The sequence below is a fragment of the Bombina bombina genome, chromosome 3, assembly GCF_027579735.1.
Source record: "Bombina bombina isolate aBomBom1 chromosome 3, aBomBom1.pri, whole genome shotgun sequence".
Lineage (NCBI taxonomy): Eukaryota > Metazoa > Chordata > Amphibia > Anura > Bombinatoridae > Bombina > Bombina bombina.
In genome coordinates, this window is record NC_069501.1 from 158,911,672 (window position 1) to 158,929,176 (window position 17,505).

Here is a 17,505-nt window from a genome sequence, read left to right on the forward strand (position 1 = left end):
CAGGATCAACAGCAGATGTCATGCTTTCTCAGAGAAAGCTCCCTATGTTAAATTCCTATAATAACTTATGCTTAATTTTTTCCCATAAGGGGGTGCAGTATTGAATAGATAGAGTCTAGATGACTCCTTTACCCTATACAAAAGAAGGTAATGATATAATGTCACATTTAAGTAATAGATAAACCATATTTTGTAATATGTAAACTAGAGTGTAAGAGCCAATAGAAAATTTTGCTGGCATCATGTCCTGTACGTCATGTAATAGGATGCTGTTGTCATAATATCCATACAAAGACTCAACATTAAACTGCATGACACAGGAAGGTTTGAGCAGGGCGTAATTATGCAGAAATTCTTTAAGTAATGCTCAGTCTTCTAGAGAATGATAATGAAGGTCTGCACCACGCTACTCTAGCTATAGGCAAGACACAATTTAAAGTAGGGAGAGAATACTTAACTATGCCATAACGGGGGTACATAGAGCTATATTTCAAGGTGACTGATATATATACAAATTAAGTCTAAATCCATATTTGTCACATAATAAGCCTCTTCTTACCTGATCTCAGTGCAAGTGTGGCTTAGGGTAGTATGAATATAACCTATATAATGCTAGGTCTGGTATAGAGTATACAACTAGTCATTGAGGGTATATAGAGTGGTGTTCTGGCAAGATAACAGATCATGTATAAGACACAAGAGCCAACAGGAAACAAGGAATAGTATGTACTTGAGACCTGCTAGTGGGTATCATGTAGAATTTACGATACATAACAACAACTGTATATGGCTATAGTATTCAACATTTAAATCTAGCTTATCAACTAAATGTAGCCCATTATAAAATTTTCTTAGCAATGTCGAGTAGTCAAATATAAATGCAAGGAATGGCATGGCACAATTCTCACTGCAGATGAGTGCACAGCTATATACACGATCAAACTACAAACAGCATATAAACATTTCAAGCATGGAGGTTCTATGCTAAGAGTTCAGACATGAAAAAAATAGCAAAATTCAAAGTTAGAATATACCCCTTTCTACAAACAATGGCAAACTCAGTTCATAGAAATGGAAGCATCCGGGCAACAGCATTAATAGGCAAATCACGGTACAGTGAATATAGCCTTTATTATACATGCTCAGGAGAGCCTCACCCTATACCTGCTCTAATGTACAGTGTTAGATTTGTATTTGTAGAGGCAGTAGTAGCTATACCAAGTCTCCGGTATAGCACGCAGCCCGCTAGGCTCAAGGTGGTGTTTATAGTGTCCCCAAGTAGATGTTCTAGGCTGGAGGATATGGCCTTAGATGTCGATAGGATCACTGCCGCGCCAAACTTCAAAGCAGTGTTACCGGGTACTTGAATGACCCCAGCTGAAGTGGCCGATAAACGTCCAGTGCTAGATATTACCGTCGGCGGCATAGCGCTGTAAGCTTCTGCTGTGAGCTCCAAAGAGACTGCAGCCTCAGCAATACCCGTACACGGGACTTCTTCATTAGGATGCTGTTCTCCAGTCAGCGGTGTGAAGTTAGGGGGTAGCGACATTTTGACCCGCCACTGCTTATCTATGCCCAATGGAGCTGGAAAGCTCCTCTTCAGAGTGATGCCTGTGTTTACGTGCAGATTAGTCTCATGCAAAGGGAACTCCACATGAGCCGGTTCCGTGCATGTTATCTGCCCCACAGGGACAGTCAACTGCTTTGCAGTAGTTTGCTCCGTAGGTTCAGCTCCCGTCTCAGTGGACAGTATTTTTTCAGCTAGTAAGGCGGTCTCACCATTCACATAGGTATTTATGTCCGCCATCTGTTTAATATCCGATCGTACGCCTCCTCCAAGCTGATCTCTGATTACCAGCGTCAAGTCAGTAAAGTTAGAGCACATCTTCTCCTCCAAATCTTCTAGGCACTTCAGTACGATTTCATATGAGATTGCCATATTTGTTTCAGTAGTAAATGGTTCCGTGTAAGGCAAGCTATGGATATAGTGCAAGCACTTCTCCTACCTCGTGGTCGCGATAGATGATACAGGCCCAGACCAAAATTATTGTAGGAAATGTCTAAAATCACATGTAACTAATCGTCCAGTTGACTGCACACTCCTTTCATAAATTTAAGTCCAGAACTTAACCCAGAAATATAAATTCTGTGCCCTTATTTATCTAATATTCATAAATTCTGCGGGAGCACACAAGATATGCGTCTTGGCTCCTCTGTAGTTGGCTCCGCCCCCTGTTTAGGTCCCACATATTGATTTTTATATGTTGATACTTATATGTAATTTGTTTTTTATGCTTGGTATGTCTAAATTGTATTTGATACACTCAAGATCAAGTTAATACAATTTTGTTACCACTGGCGAAAACCAGAAGTGATGTAATTGAACTTCCGGTTTCGGCAATCACTGTGGAACGCAGTATGCGTTCCAAACATGGAACATTTGGCGCACTTTTGGAGATCACTAGGTTTGTGTATTTCTTTGTTACACTATACACTATAAATAAGCTTGTTTTTTACACCTTTGTATGCTGATGAAGGGGTTTTGAACCTCGAAAACGTTCCATTAAATCCTTCGTGAGTGAAAAAGACCTGTGAGTGCATCTTTTGTTTGCTTATATATATATATATATATATATATATATATATATATATATATATATATATATATATATATATATATATATATATATATGTATGTATATATCTATACCTATTTATAATCATCTATATAAATAGTTATAGATGTATATTGCAATAAAAGATATAATTATATATATATATATATAGAGAGAGAGAGACATATGTATTTATGAATAAATAGAACATATTCTTGTATATAGAAACATAGATATTGACGGCAGATAAGAACCATAGGCCCAGCAAGTCTGCCCAATTTTACCTAAAAGTATAAACTTATCTAGTTCATAGGATAGCCTTATGCTTGTTCCAGGCATTTTTAAAGTCCCCCACAGTGTTTGTCATTACTACCTTTTGAGGGAGTTTATTCCACAATGAAGAACATTGGAATGTGAGTTGGGTGCTAGGTTTTTTTCCACTTTTTTTTTACTTCATTGACTTCTATGGGGTATACGTAAATGTGCACGTGATATTCTAGCCTTGGCTTTTTGTGCAGAAAAAGATGGGTTATATGTCCCTTAATGTATAATATGTAAATGATGTGTATTACATTCTGCCTTTAAGGATATGTTACTCTCATGATGACGATGTGTATTACATGCTGCATTGAGGAACTGTTACTTATCCTGTTGTGTGCATTTGTCAGGATTTCACCCTGACTTCGCTTGTTGTTTGCAGCTTTCTGTCTTGGCTGCCATTTCAGACTCACCTGTGTTTTCTCCTTGCCTGAAGCAGAGTGTGTAACGCTGCACACTACACCCAGGCTTACTCGTATGGCCAAACTGGAGAACATAATCAGTGAGAGACAGGTTGCAGTCCCAGAATAATGATGTCCTTACTATTTAAGTGCCTCAGTTCAGTCTGCCTTTGCCCTTGCATTATCTCTGATTCTCTGTGAGTTCCTGTCTCTGTGTATAACCTGACTTGTTTGACGCCCTGTCTGGTTCCTGATCTCTGGCATGTACCTGACTTTGCTGATCTTTGTGTTCCTGACCTCCGCTTGTCTGACTACTTGCTTTGGTTCCTGAACCGGCTTGTTTGAATACCCGCTCTGGCTTTGACTCTGAGCTTGTCATTTGGTTTTTGGACTCATCATTTTTTTTGTTATTTTTTTAATAAAGGTGTGATTCATTTTACATTTCAGGTGTCTGTCTAGTACCTGGTACCCTGAGAACATTACATGTTGCATTGAGTAACTTTCTGCATTGTATGCTGGTGTTAAAGCCCTTTTACTGAATGCTTAATAAATCGTTGTGCTTTATGTTACCTTGTAGTGTGTAAAGAATGTGAAACTATATGGTAAAATGAAAGCTCTGTTACTTTATACTGTGAGAAGTCAGGTTTCAACACATTGCCCGTGAGAAGTAATCACTTTCAACTTTAACATATTGGTAAGGACTGTAATTCTATTCCTTGGAAATATTTGGTTTGTTACTAGCTGATCTACTCTTTATTGTGTAAATATTAACTAAGAATACATTGATAGTAATGATCTATCACTCAGACAGGATTCATAATGTAAATGTTAGCTCCATAGGAATGCTTCCTTGTTTTTGTGGTACAGTTCTATCCTGCTGGCTTTGTCAGCCCCGCTCAGTAATCCTGCACTCACTCTTAGAATGCCAATTTCCCACCACACAATGCTGTTTAAGTACATAGACATAATTGCATGTTTATAGGTAATGGCACATGTGGCAAATATAGATAATTTCTCACTGAAAGGTGTTAAAAGATGAAACAAGTCTAACAGCCGACAGGGTGGCTTATTTTATTGCACATACAAAATGTTATATTATCAAATAAGACGGCCGACAGTGGAGATTTATTTGATTATGCATGAAATGTGTTTTACATGTCACCACTCCCTACGGCTTAAAGAGGCATCTGACAGGGAGAATTCCTTGAAAGGGTTTATATGACTTGTTCACCGTTCCCTACAGCTGGTATTACTTTGCAAGCTGACTAAGGGGGTTTTGTTTATTTTTCATACATGTCTATGAGAGTGGTTCACCCGACAGCTTCATTTTGTTCGAATTAGCAGACCGGGAGATTTTACTGGATTTTACTTGATGCGCCCATGATGGGCGGAGCTATGGTTCGCGCCTTTGTTTGCACGCCTTTTTGTACAAAATTCTAGGATGGACGCCAGATGCCTTCTCTGCTGTATTATTGCGTATAGTTGAGAGGCTTTGCTCTCTTTATGGGTGAATGTTTTTCAGTGAGCTGGCTATTGTTCTCTGCTGCGTTAGGCGTTTAGCAGAGAAGCTTTAAAGACATGTAGTATGTAAGAGGGTTATAACTAATCCGGATGTATGTTGTCTGTCAGTATCCCATCCAATTACAGACTGATTCCTATAGGTTAAGTTGAAGTCTGGGGGTTCTGTGTTATACGCCTCATATAACAGCACATTTTAATTTTTGATGCAAAAACATAGTGATGGTGTTCCTTTACTTTTTGCTTTACATGTCATTTCAAGTCACAGTACTACTCTGTCTCTCTTCAGATTGCATAAATCTTTTGCTTTTTCTAAAGATTTTCGTGGGGGGAAACAACCTTGAGTATTTGATACATTCCAGCTGTTTAAGTATTTCAGCTTTGTGTTTCAAGTGGAATTTATACACACATAAATTTATGTTACGTTTAAAAGTGACACTAACGTTTCTTTTGGATCAATTTTTCATTAAAATATTGCACTTCCTTTTTTTTTTCTATGCATCTTCTTCCTTTTAGGCCTTTGGGAGTATGTTGGTAATACTCATTTTTATGCCACAAACCCATAGTGTTCGAGTATTTGTTCGAGCACTATCCTGATGTAATCTGGCCTAGTACGTCCAGGGTGAAGGACCACATTCCTTTTATTTAAGGAGGGTTTTCCCATAACCACCTTAGTTAAGGGGACTGGGCAGACTTTACCTAGGGTGAAATGAGTAGTTTCCAACAAAGATAAGTGAACCACTTTTGTCCTTAGGGAAGAGTTGGGTTTTTCAAAGGTTATATAGACCAACGGCGTACTCAATACCCTTAGCACTGTCGTTAGTGTGGCAGTATTTTGATGTGATGCATTGTCTGATACTATTAAGTCAGAAACCCCCTTGGATTAGGTCAGGATAGAGGTTCTCTGTCCCAGCTCTCTGAGCTTTAGGGTTAGAGCCTTGGTTCTCATAGGTATGCTCTAAGTTTGATTTTTTTTAACAATTTCAATACAAGAGGGTCTTGTTGGATCCTGGCTTAATGGGGATTTTTTGTTCATCTGGTTAAAGTTGCCAAAAAGGAGGGAATATTCAGATCTATCTTAGGCTTTTAGAGTCTAAACTTGTTTTTCAGAGTTCCATCATGCAAGATGGAAACTTTTCGTTCCATTCTTCCATTAGTCCAGGAGGGTCTTTTTATGATGACAGTGGATCTAAAGAATACATATCTTAATTTTCCTATCCACAGAGATCATCACGAATTCCTATGGTTTGTCTTTTTGGACAAACATTTTTAGTTTGGGATTCTTCCTTTCGGTCTGACCACAGCTCCCAGAATTTTCATAAGGGTTCTGGGGTCGCTTCTGGCGGTTCTAAAAACCATGGGGCACTGCGGCGGTGCCTCTGTCCTACAATGGACTAGTGGTAGACTTTTCTGATTTTAGAGCTGAAGGTTGAGAATTTGAATCCAGCTGTGGCTAGGTGTTAAACACAGCGGGTCTTCTTCGCTGGTGGGTTACAATTATCATCATATAACCCATGATTGGCATGCTACTGAATTTAGAACAGACACCTGTATGAACATAGAGAAGAAGAGAGGTGCCTCATGGGACAGTATCGTGCCAACAGATATATCACACAGTGAGACGGCACGTAAGTAGTATACTCACAAGAGTAGCGGCTTAAAAGCCTAGTGAAGCAGGACGGGGCTTTTTGCCGCCCGACAGACAAACACTCCAGTGTGTAGGGACGTAGGATCACGGAGCCCGTCAACCAATCAGCATCCACAAGCAGTCAGCGTCAGTCGTGGGAGCTGTTCCGGGAGTAGCCAATGATTCCGACTCTTTATGAAGCTCTGCAGGCACGTCTCCTAATGTCTCTATCAAACACAGGCAATTCAGCAAGGTGAGACGGAAATTGCAGCAGCAGTTTCAGGCAGACTTGAAAACAATGCGGTTAGGTGGCTTTGCTCGGGTCCGGTGCAGGTTGGAAAGGAGAAGCTCCGATAAGCTAGCCAGCTTTAGGAAAATGCTTGTAATCCGGTCTTAGCTGATTGGAATAAACCTTGAGTCCGTTTTATGCTGGCAATGCAAGCTGGGGTATAGTGGGAGCCGTGTACGAGCACGCATGCGCGCAAGGATACCACATGTGCCATGTTCAGGCACTGTGGTATCCTTGTGCGCATGCGTGCTGCGTATTCTCCCCGTTTGCGTTCCTTTTCTGGGTTATTGCTTGAATCTAACAGGAGAGGGCGTCAGTGATCCTCCTTGATCTGGAGTGTCCTCGCAGGATTTGGTATACTGTTCTGGTGGACATGTCTTCTTTGCCACCTTGGAGGCTTCCATTGAGGATGGACCTTTTCATTCAGGGTCCTTTCAGTTGCCCGAATCTAGTTTCTCTACAGCTGACTGCTTGGAGATTGAACGCTTGGTCCTGTTCAAGCAAGGGTTTTCTAATTAAGTTAAAACTTCCTTTATTCGGGCACATAAGTCTAGTAAGATTTACCGTAAGATATGGCACAAATTTCTTCTTTGGGTGAATCCAAGGGCTACTCCTAGAGTAGTGTTAGGATTCCCAGGACTTTGTCTTTTCTCCAAGAAAGGACTGGAGAAGGGGTTATCAGTAAGTTCCCTAAGGGGTCAGATCTCTGTCTTATCTATTTTGTTACACTAGTGTCTGCCAGATGTACCAGATATTCTATCCTTTTGTCAGGCTTTGATTAGAATCAGGCCTGTGTTTAAATCAGTTGCTCCTCTATGGAGGTTGAATTTCGTTCCTCGAGGGCTTCCGTTTGCACCTATGCATTTCATAGATATTAAATTATTATTGTAGAAAGTTTTGTTTCCTGTTGCCTTTTCTTTTGCTCAAAGAGTGTCTGAGTTTTCGGCATTACTATTTATCTCTCCTTACCTTGTTTTTCATTCAGTTAAGGTGGTTTAATGTACTAACCTTGGTTTTCTTCCTAAGGTTGTTTCAAACTAAGAGTTTATTCACTGAGATAGTTATGAATCACTACTTTAATCCTAGCTAAGCTTATCTGCTGTGTGAGCAGAAATGCTTTGGCATTAAAGAACTCTACTGTACAACGGACAAAGGGGAAATTGTTGTTCCGTTCTTATATTCTAATCCTTCTTCTCAGAAGGAGCGACTTCTACACAATTTGGATGTAGTCAGTGTTTTAAAATTTTACTTACATGCGACTAAGGACTTTCGTCAATTGTCTCCTTTATTTGTTGTTTTTTCAGGGAAACGTATGGGTCAGAAAGCTACGGCTTCCTCGCTTTCCTTTTGGCTAATGGAGTATCATCCGTTTTGTATATGAGACTGCTGGACAGCAGTCTCCTGAAGGAATTATAAGTCATTCCACTAGGGCTGTTGCTTCCTCATGGGCATTCAAAGATGATGCTTCTGTTGAACAGATTTGCAAGGCTGCAACGTGGTTCTCTCTTCACTTTTTTTCTAAATTTTACTATCTTGATGCCTTGGTTTTGGCTGAGGCTATTTTTTGGGAGAAAGGTTCTTCAAGCAGTGGTGCCTTCTGTTTAGGTCCCTGTCTTGTCCCTCCCTTTTCATCCGTGTACTATAGCTTTGATATTGTATCCCACAAGTAAGGATGAAATCCGTAGACTCATCGTATCTTACCTGATAAATTTATTTATTTTTGGATACGATGAGTCCACGGCCTGCCCTGTTCTATGGGACAGGTTATTATTCTTATTTTTTGTTAAACTTCAGACACCTCTACACCTTGGCTTTTCCTTTCTCTTCCTAACTTCGGTCGGAATGACTGGAGTGGGAGGGAAGGGCGGAGCTATTTATACAGCTCTGCTGTGGTGCTCTTTGCCTCCTCCTGCTGACCAGGAGGTGAATATCCCACAAGTAAGGATGAAATCCGTGAACTCATCGTATCCAAAAAGAAATAAATTTATCAGGTAAGCATAAATTTTCTTTTGTGTGCAATATTTTTTTAAATAATTTTTATTAGATAGTGTTATTATGAGTGTAACTATACTTTGTAATGTATTTTGTGCAACTTTTTTGTTTCGCAAAACAGTTAACCAGAGCTCTGAAGTCGTGGTAATCATTCTAGCATAAATCGCAATTGCGCTCAAGCGATCACATTTACTTTCAACTCGTAATACGAGCGGTAAGCACGACGAGTGCAAAACCTCACGATAAACAATTTATCTGGCCCATAATGTCTTGCTGGTAAGAAAATATTTATAGCATCACTTGGAAAGAAAAGAATTTAGATACAATTTACTATGTGAAAAATATTGAGTACAAATTACAAGAAATTGAACACAGCCAGCTTTATTGAGCGTGAACGTTGCACTGTTCAGTATTCTGCAAACATACATGTTTTTGCGAGAACTGTAATAGCCACCTCTCCTATTATATGCTAAATAAACAGAACAAATTACTATAAACCAGGATTTTTAGAAAATGTAAATTTGTATTTATTTGCCTTTTTTCCCTATATACCTTAAATTATACTTTCTGGTCTGTGCACTATTTGCATAGCATTTTATTGTTTAATATTTATTTTAGGAGTCTATTATTTGTTTTTTATTTAGTGGATTTAACAAACTTATTTTATTTGTTTGTCATTCAAAACTCTGCAACTCAAACAATAAGAATAAAACCAATAATCACATTTTTGTCACACAAGCAAGTACAAGCAAAATAGACCTATACTGTTTTACTTCAAGCATAAGTTGTTTAATACTTTATTTCTTTTGTTGGCAAAGAAATGTAAAGACAAATACTTATTTGAGAGTACCAGAATTCAAAGATATTGATTTAACTGTAATTTGATACAAACCATATCCTTTTAATACAAATTATGTCTGATAAAGAAAGAAAAAAAAAAGGATTTAGCAAGGTTTAATCTTCCATAATCTGTCAAAGTGCATAGAATGCAAGACACAACTTAATTATACTTTCACAGATTCTTTAAACTGGGTGGACCTGAGAAAAAAAGGTGCAAAACTTTTATTTTTAGAACATAAATCTAAAGGCAACAGCAACCCAGTCAAACAGAAAACTGAAATTTTATATTTATTATATATTTTTATGTATATATATATATATATATATATATATATATATATATATATATATATATATATATATATATACACACACACATAGGGGCAGAAAGCTATCACCATTTGGCATGTGCATTTGGAAGTTTTGGATGCCTCTTAATGAGGAAGAAGGGGGCCACTTGCGGCATTCGGCCCTTTTGGAAGTCATATTTATTCTTGTGAAAGTGCAACACACTAGGATATGGAATTGCACAGATCTTAGTGTCTTGAACTCTCACAAGAATAAATCTGACTCCGAAAAGGGTTGAATGCCACAAACGGCTGTCTTCATCCACATTCAGTGGCATCCAAAACCTCTGAATGCACACGTCTACTCACTAATGTTAGTAGTTAGTTTTATATATATGTGTGTTTTTGTTTTCTCTACTCACAGTGTATAATTAGTCAATGGTTTAGTTCATTATGAAAAACTGTTTATCACTAAATCTGTCTAATTATTGATATAGGGCCAGATTACAAGTGGAGCGCTATTTAAAGTAAGCTTTTTGCACTTGTTGGTTTGCACTCGTATTATGAGTTGGAAGTAAACTGTTTTTGCTCGCATGCTAACCCGACGAGCACAAACAGCCAAACTTACAATATAGCGTGTGTGTTCATGTATTCCCCACAGAAGTCAATAGAGCAAAAAAAGTGTGGAAAAAAACTAACACCCAACTTGTGCACAAACCCGACCCAACTCATTCAAATGTTCTTCACATAATATAATATATTATATTTATTTATAAATACATATTTCTATATTTATATGAGTTTTCTTGCACGTATAAAAATTTATACCTATAAATATATATAAAAAGTCTATTTAGCCTGTAGCCCAGCACTCCAACCAGGTGGAGCAGCCATGACCTGGGTGCAATCCTCAGAATCAATAAATGCAAATATCCATATAGAAGAAGGGCACTCTCAGTATTTATTTAGAAGATGAATAATTTCTTTATTTAGTAGAATCACTAATACATGGTTGACTTTTCGGCCCTCAGTTGGGCCTTCATCTGGACAAATATAATCTTACAACTGCCGAGTAGCAGAGATCTCAGATCCAGGACAAACAAGTCATATTATTATTAACTTGGGCTCATACACTTGGGCCAAGCTTGGTAACTATTTACACACTCTTAGCCTTATACATATAGGCATATTGTGTATCTTATTCATGTGTTAGCATATCAGTGATTTACTCACTGTAACAAGGTGGGCCTTCAACGTGCTGGTTATAGCAGCATATTACACAAATAAAACGTTATGGCTCCGTCCTCTATTACTTTGTGTTGTTAATGACATCCTCTGTCCATACCTAAGTTTACAATAATCACCTATATGGCCTGATCTAAATCCATTTACCAGTATTGTGCATAGCAAACTAGTCACGCACATAATTGTTTGACCTTGTTCTCGGTGTCTCCTTGGTTAATCTGAGAAACTCTATTACTTCTATTTACATGAAATGCAATGTTCTTTTCTAAATGCTATCTGTATGTTAATATACAACCTCTGTCTATAAGGTTCTAGACCGTAGTTAACATTCTCCACCATGAACTGTGGGATTCATTGCACTTTGCTCATGACACTACTTTCTACTATGTACTTAAATATATTCTAGGAATCAAATTTTTTCTTTGTCTTTTTTCTTTATTATCTTTTTTTAGTTTCTTTCCTTTGCCTTGTACAAGCTGTTTTATGTTAGTTAGTCTTGTCTAGTGATGTGTTTTTACTCTTTGTGGAACTCGTATTTTCTGTATTCTTCTGTATTTTTTCATATAGAACAGTCTTGACAAAGGTCCCTGTGAGGACCGAAACGTTGACTGAATTAATGAAATAATAAAACTTATGTTATTTAAGTCCTGTGTGCGCCTCTTCTCTACATGAAAAGTTTCTACCTATCTACCATAGAGTGCACCCAGGCAATTCAACGTACAGTGAGTGCTTGGATCCAAAAACTAGGTATATATATATATATATATATATATATATATATATATATATATATATATACATATACAGTGGGGCAAAAAAGTATTTAGTCAGCTACCAATTGTGCAAGTTCTCCCACTTAAGAAGATGAGAGAGGCCTGTAATTTTCATCATAGGTATACCTCAACTATGAGAGACAAAATGTGGAAACAAATCCAGACAATCACATTGTCTATTTGGAAAGAATTTATTTGCATATTATGGTGGAAAATAAGTATTTGGTCACCTACAAACAAGCAAGATTACTGTCTCTCACAGACCTGTATCGTCTTCTTTAAGAGGCTTCTCTGTCCTCCACTCATTACCTGTATTAATGGCACCTGTTGGAACTTGTTAGCAGTATAAAAGACACCTGTCCACAACCTCAAACAGTCACACTCCAAACTATGGTGAAGACCAAAGAGCTGTCGAAGGACACCAGAAACAAAATTGTAGACCTGCACCAGGCTGGGAAGACTGAATCTGCAATAGGCAAGCAGCTTGGTGTGAATAAATCAACTGTGGGAGCAATAATTAGAAAATGGAAGACATACCTCTGATAATCTCCCTTGATCTGGGGCTCCACGCAAGATCTCACCCCGTGGAGTCAAAATGATCACAAGAACAGTGAGCAAACATCCCAGAACCACATGGGGGGGACCAAGTCAATGACCTGCAGAGAGCTGGGACCAACGTAACAAATTCTACCATCAGTAACACACTACGCCGCCAGGGACTCAGATCCTGCAGTGCCAGACGCGTCCCCCTGCTTAAGCCAGTACAGTTCCGGGCCCGTCTGAAGTATGCTAGAGAGCATTTGGATGATCCAGAAGCGGATTGGGAGAATGTCATATGGTCAGATGAAACCAAAGTAGAACTGTTTGGTAGAAACACAACTCGTCGTGTTTGGAGGAGAGAGAATGCTGAGTTGCAACCAAAGAACACCATACCTACTATGAAGCATGGGGGTGGCAACATCATGCTTTGGGGCTGTTTCTCTGCAAAGGGAACAGGATGACTGATCCGTGTACATGAAAGAATGAATGGGGCCATGTATTGTGAGATTTTGAGTGCAAACCTCCTTCCATCAGCAAGGGCATTGAAGATGAAACGTGGCTGGGTCTTTCATGTACACAATGATCCCAAACACACCGCCCGGGCAATGATCTCAACCCCATAGAAAACCTTTGGAGGGAGTTGAAAGTCCATGTTGCCCAGCGACAGCCCCAAAACATCACTGCTCTAGAGGAGATCTGCATGCAGGAATGGGCCAACATACCAGCAACAGTGTGTGACAACCTTGTGAAGACTTACAGAAAACGTTTGACCTCTGTCATTGCCAACAAAGGATATATTTCTCTCATCTTCTTAAGTGGGAGCACAATTGGTGGTTGACTAAATACTTTTTTGCCCCACTGTGTATATATATATATATATATATATATATATACAGGGAGTGCAGAATTATTAGGCAAATGAGTATTTTGACCACATCATCCTCTTTATGCATGTTGTCTTACTCCAAGCTGTATAGGCTCGAAAGCTTACTACCAATTAAGCATATTAGGTGATGTGCATCTCTGTAATGAGAAGGGGTGTGGTCTAATGACATCAACACCCTATATCAGGTGTGCATAATTATTAGGCAACTTCCTTTCCTTTGGCAAAATGGGTCAAAAGAAGGACTTGACAGGCTCAGAAAAGTCAAAAATAGTGAGATATCTTGCAGAGGGATGCAGCACTCTTAAAATTGCAAAGCTTCTGAAGCGTGATCATCGAACAATCAAGCGTTTCATTCAAAATAGTCAACAGGGTCGCAAGAAGCGTGTGGAAAAACCAAGGCGCAAAATAACTGCCCATGAACTGAGAAAAGTCAAGCGTGCAGCTGCCAAGATGCCACTTGCCACCAGTTTGGCCATATTTCAGAGCTGCAACATCACTGGAGTGCCCAAAAGCACAAGGTGTGCAATACTCAGAGACATGGCCAAGGTAAGAAAGGCTGAAAGACGACCACCACTGAACAAGACACACAAGCTGAAACGTCAAGACTGGGCCAAGAAATATCTCAAGACTGATTTTTCTAAGGTTTTATGGATTGATGAAATGAGAGTGAGTCTTGATGGGCCAGATGGATGGGTCAAGCTCAACTCCCAGTCCTACTGCCAGTTTCTGGAAGACACCTTCTTCAAGCAGTGGTACAGGAAGAAGTCTGCATCCTTCAAGAAAAACATGATTTTCATGCAGGACAATGCTCCATCACACACGTCCAAGTACTCCACAGCGTGGCTGGCAAGAAAGGGTATAAAAGAAGAAAATCTAATGACATGGCCTCCTTGTTCACCTGATCTTAACCCCATTGAGAACCTGTGGTCCATCATCAAATGTGAGATTTACAAGGAGGGAAAACAGTACACCTCTCTGAACAGTGTCTGAGAGGCTGTGGTTGCTGCTGCACGCAATGTTGATGCTGAACAGATCAAAACACTGACAAAATCCATGGATGGCAGGCTTTTGAGTGTCCTTGCAAAGAAAGGTGGCTATATTGGTCACTGATTTGTTTTTGTTTTGTTTTTGAATGTCAGAAATGTATATTTGTGAATGTTGAGATGTTATATTGGTTTCACTGGTAAAAATAAATAATTGAAATGGGTATATATTTGTTTTTTGTTAAGTTGCCTAATAATTATGCACAGTAATAGTCACCTGCACACACAGATATCCCCCTAAAATAGCTATAACTAAAAACAAACTAAAAACTACTTCCAAAACTATTCAGCTTTGATATTAATGAGTTTTTTGGGTTCATTGAGAACATGGTTGTTGTTCAATAATAAAATTAATCCTCAAAAATACAACTTGCCTAATAATTCTGCACTCCCTGTATATATATATATATATATATATATATATATATATATATATATATATATATATATATATATACAGATGTATATATAAATATCTATTTAGGAATACTTTGAATATATTTCCTTACGTGCAGAACTTTGGAATGTGAAATATTTAAAGTAAATGCATTGTTAAAACCTTAATTAAACATGATTATTGCATAAATATGCTTTTACATGTTTTCATCTACTTAACTGTAAAGGGCTCCAATAAACTTACACGTATGTCTATGTGTACATATGTATTTATGTGTTTATATGTGTATATATGTCTGTAAACACAAAAACACACATATAAATACATATGTACACACATACAGTCTATACATGTATATATATATATATATATATATATATATATATATATATATATATATATATATATATATATATATATACACATACATACAGTACATATCCATCTTTAGACATGTACATGTATAATTGTATATGTATGTGTGTCTATGTTAAAACCTTTTGCCTGCCTTTTTTTCTAACACCTGAGACCTCATATCTTTAAACCCTTATAACTTTTGTGTGCAATATTTTTTTTAAATATTTTTTATCAGATAGTGTTATTATGAGTGTAACTGTACTATGTAATGTATTTTTAATGCTCTGTGCAACTTTTTGTTTCGTGATTACGCACAAGTGATTGCATTTACTTTCATCTCATAAAACGAGTGGTAAACCCAACAAGCGCAAACACCTGTGATAAACCCCTTTTCGCTCGCACGCAACTGTTAGCACTCCACTCGTAATCCGGCCCATAATATTTGATTAAGGAGTTTTGCTATGGGGATCCAATTGTCATATATTGTATTTGTTTGATACATTTTGTTCTGTGTCTTAAAAATGTTGTATCATCGCTGTACTTTTATCTTTGTACCCATGGACAGCGCTACGGAATTTGTAGGTGCTTTATAAATAAAGAATAAGAATAATAACCCAACTTAATGTAAAAACATATATTTTTTTTTTTAGTTGCTGTTTTTAAAGTAACATTAAAGTTAGGAAATTAATTTTATACATGTATTATAAAATAATAACCACATTGCAAAATGAGGATTTAATGTTATATCATAAACAATCACATGAGCACAGTGATGTCATTGTAAAGTAGCTATATTCCGTGGCATACATATTGACCGTTTGGTTCTTTGTTAGCACGTCCCTTCAATGACTGGTAGCAGACAATGCAGTGTACTATGGGGATAAGTACTCCCCACCAAGTATGTAAATTAGAGGATAACCCACTGCATTCTCTGCATTGAAGAAGTTAAAGGGACATTAAACAATAATAAATGCTAGATAGAATGGTGCATTCAAAGAAAATAGTCTGAAAATAACATGTATATGTATTGTTTAAAGTTTCATTCGTTTTTTAAATAGTGACAAAACAAGTGTAAAGTTTTAGTGTCTATAAAACAATGGGAGCTGCCATGTTGTAACTTAGGTTACCTTCTCTGCTGTTACCAATCAGGGACAGTTATAAGTAGGTCACTAGAGTGTGCAGCCAATGGCTGTGTGGAATATAACCGTGTTCTGCACTTTCATTTTTAACAGGAAGTGAAAAGCTCACAATTACAGGCAAAGGACAAAATAAATAATGAAAGTATAGTGTAAAGTTTTTCATATATATATACGATTTTCATATTATGTTATCATCTCAAAGTGTTTAATGTCCCTTATAGAAGTCACATTTCTTGGATTAATAAAAAGTTATGAATATAGGTAAAATAACCTCTTTTTCTAATATGATGTTTAGTTAAGTAAAAACAAATCTGTATTTAAACACATAGGGCCAGATTGTGGAGTGCAAAATATCCCTTTCACTAAAGTGATATTTGCACTCCACTTTGTAACACCAGTACGCTGTTATTACGAGTTAGGTGCAATGCGAACATGACTTCACGTTCGCATTGCTCAGAAGCATTGAGCTCACAAGAGTGCGCTTCCATAGACTCCAATGGGAGCCTCGTTATGATGCCGTCATACAGAGCACAAAACCTAAGTGCAGTGAAGGGGGTAAGTCACACAGCAATGTGCAGAAAATTTAAATATATACATATATGCTTAAATACATATATATGTATGTGTTAATATGTGTATATACACATATTAACACATAAATATATATTTCTTTCATGTAATTGGCAAGAGTCCATGAGCTAGTGACGTATGGGATATACAATCCTACCAGGAGGGGCAAAGTTTCCCAAACCTCAAAATGCCTATAAATAACCCCTCACCACACCCACAATTCAGTTTTACAAACTTTGCCTCCCTATGGAGGTGGTGAAGTAAGTTTGTGCTTGATTTTCTTCTGTGATATGCGCTTCTCAGTATTTTGAAGCCCGATTCCTCTCAGAGTACAGTGAATGTCAGAGGGATGTGAAGAGAGTATCACCTATTGATTTTATGGTTTTCCTCACAGAATATCCTTTCAAAGATTCTCTGTTATCGGTCGTAGAGATTCCTCTCCTGCCTCCCTTTTCAGATCGACAATATACTCTCATATTCCATTACCTCTACTGTTACTGTTTCAGTACTGGTTTGGCTATCTGCTATATGTGGATGGGTGTTTTTCGGTAAGTATGTTTTCATTACTTTAGACACTCTCAGCTATGGTTTGGCACTTTATGTATTAATATAAAGTTCTAAATATATGTATTGTACTTATATTTGCCATGAGTCAGGTTTATGTATAT

At 37.8% G+C, this 17,505-nt stretch overlaps 1 non-coding gene across 1 annotated transcript; it reads left to right on the top strand.

Annotated features, from left to right (window-relative positions):
* The first annotated feature begins 5,122 nt into the window (after window positions 1–5,122).
* Window positions 5,123–5,233, top strand: LOC128655131 (U5 spliceosomal RNA). The gene has a single exon (XR_008401681.1). It is a non-coding gene; the product is annotated as a U5 spliceosomal RNA (small nuclear RNA).
* The last annotated feature ends 12,272 nt before the right edge of the window (window positions 5,234–17,505 follow it).